Raw genomic sequence first — 2,588 nt, forward strand, 5'->3', positions numbered from 1 at the left:
TTCCCTTCTACTCGGAAACGTCCCAATTACGACGAAATCGAATGGAATTCGTGGCGTTGCTCGGATTTATGACAGGCCTTGGCCAAGCTTTACCGCGAACTGGGCGCAGAAAAACTGGGAGAGGAAAAGTGGCGCGGTGGTTGGAACGCGCGCTTCCGGTCTTCGAGAGGCGAAGCCGTGATGGCTTATATATATATATAAGCGTCGATCGTAACGCATCCGACCGACCGATATCGTGCATCGACGCTTCTCCCCCTCCCTCCCTCCCTCCCTCCCCACTTGAACGAAAATTATTGGCGGTACGACAACGTGAATATCAGGTCGGACTAGACTTTAATGCCACGATGGAATGTCGTATAGCGTACGTGGTTCGAACGACTAGTTTACCAGTGGCCGGCCGGCCATTGCACACACACGCTTCGCTCGAGTCCGCTCAGGCAAAAAAATTAGCGCACGATGCGAAGCGGCGACGGTTATCGCCGCCGCCGCCGCCACCACCAGGCCGGCAACTGGTCCCAGTGACACGAGAAACTCCGTTAGATCGAAATGAAAGTTTAACCGTGGTACGCGAAACTTACCATCGACGAGCTTGTGTGCTATTCCCCGGCGCAAGAAAATCGGTGGTATTTGGTGTCAGGGTTTGGAATTTTAGATTGGAGGAGATGTGGTATTATACGGTGGATGGGCAGAGAGATCGACCGGAGCGCGTACTGTTGACGGAATGGCTTAGATCAGTGTCTCTCAACTTGGACGGATCGTGGATGAAAGGAGTATCGGTTTCTTGGGATCATTGTAACGATTCTTTTTGTTATTTTATTATTCTCATTCTTTTGTTCCATTCACGTATGGAAAATTTTGTAATAAAAAGTATCAGAGATTCGTGCGATAATATTCTATATAATTTTACGTGTATGTGATCAATTCCTAATTAAAATATTGTATTTTGATGTATGTGTTAAAAATGCATTGTTATGTAATTATAAGAGGAATGGAAGTTTATTTGATTAAAAAAATGGTCGTGTCTTGAAAAATGCTGAGAAACACTGGATTAGATAATGCAAGAAATCGATGCATTATTGCACATCGATGTTACATTCTTGAAAGATTTGTGGTATTTGTTTAGTCATTGTAAAAGAAATATATGTTGTAACGTTTCATAAGCATATGCATTCTTTTTAAAAAAATTAATTCCTCAATATCATATCCAAGTACAAGATAATTCTATGATTTTAAAACGATTTAGTTATAAATTCAATTAAATGGAATTTGATTGTTCAAATATAAGAAAGTAATCCTCTGTGAAAATTTTGAATTCATAAAATCAAAATTTAGAACTTTGTAATACGCATAAAGTAGAATTAATTTCATGAAAACGCAACAACTTGTTCAACTTGAAAATTCAATAATCGCATTATTCTGTATCACGGAATCGATATTTTAAAACTTCGTGATCAAAATTTATCGTTAACACCTGGACTTTAATATGACGTACGAGAGTGTTTAGATATATTTAGTTTCCCTTAATCGTGATAAAGTGCTTCGTGAAGTTTTGGCGAAAAGTCACGAAGCGATATAACTTATGAAGAGCCGAGAACGAGTTTGGACGAGCCCTATTAAAGTTTTAAAGTAAGAATGCATAACCAAACATGCAAATTAATTAATTTGACTATTCTACAACGCAAAGAATAATTCTGTTTCGACTTTTAAAACACGGTGATACACGCGTGAAAATTTTAAAAAAGAGGAGAGAAAAATCTTTCTTCCGAAGAGAAATGTTTAAAAAGCATTTTACGAAAATGAATTAATTTCGTAAAAATATTCCATAAAAAAATCGCTTCGCCATCCCTAAGTCAGCCTAAGAATACACGCGTTAAGCTCGTAAAAAGCTGCACGCACGCACCCCTTACCAATCCAACTTAAATATAGCGGCCATCATCGAACCAAGATCCCACGGTCGATACATTCTCCTCTCTAATAACATATTATGTAAATCCATTAAGGATATCCTATCCACCACTTCCAACAATATAATCTTTTGCACAATATCGATCGATACTTCGTTGTTGAACGAGAGTCGGTTATCTTTTCCTATTTAATTTTCCCAAAAAAAGAGAAAAACTCGATCGAGCAGAAGGCAAGATGGAAAAGGCGAGAGGAAAATAGGGAGAATGATAGGGAAGAAGGGAGGAAAGAGCCGGGGAGAGAGCCGGTTACAGAGAAACGAGCTACGAACGGGAGCAACGAACGATAAACTGTCCCGTGTGCACGGATCGATCCATCGAAGGAATCGCGGATCGATCCTCTGGTTGTTGCAAGTTCGGCATAGTTGCATGCAGAATCGCGAGCAGAAATTCATTCGTGACGTGTCCTCACGGTGAAATCTCATCGTGACACCACGTATGTACCATGTAATTACCGAGTAATTAGCCTCGAGTTGTCCATGCGTTTAGGTGACACTATGTACGTTTGACGAGGCGGTGAGGTAAACGTGATTTGCAATTCATGAATACGAATAAGTTAATTTCCATTTTTTTTTTTTTTTTTTTCTAGAATGGAGTAAGGATAAGTAATGGAGTAAGGGTTTTTTG

The 2,588-nt window shown here is 39.8% G+C and overlaps 1 protein-coding gene across 1 annotated transcript in view; it reads right to left on the reverse strand.

Annotated features, from left to right (window-relative positions):
- LOC102672997 overlaps positions 1-2,588 on the reverse strand; it is a 105,668-nt gene that overhangs the window by 85,958 nt on the left and 17,122 nt on the right. The gene's annotated exons all lie outside the window — the stretch shown is intronic.

Source organism: Apis dorsata, unplaced genomic scaffold (assembly GCF_000469605.1).
Source record: "Apis dorsata unplaced genomic scaffold, Apis dorsata 1.3 scaffold_813, whole genome shotgun sequence".
Taxonomy (NCBI): domain Eukaryota; kingdom Metazoa; phylum Arthropoda; class Insecta; order Hymenoptera; family Apidae; genus Apis; species Apis dorsata.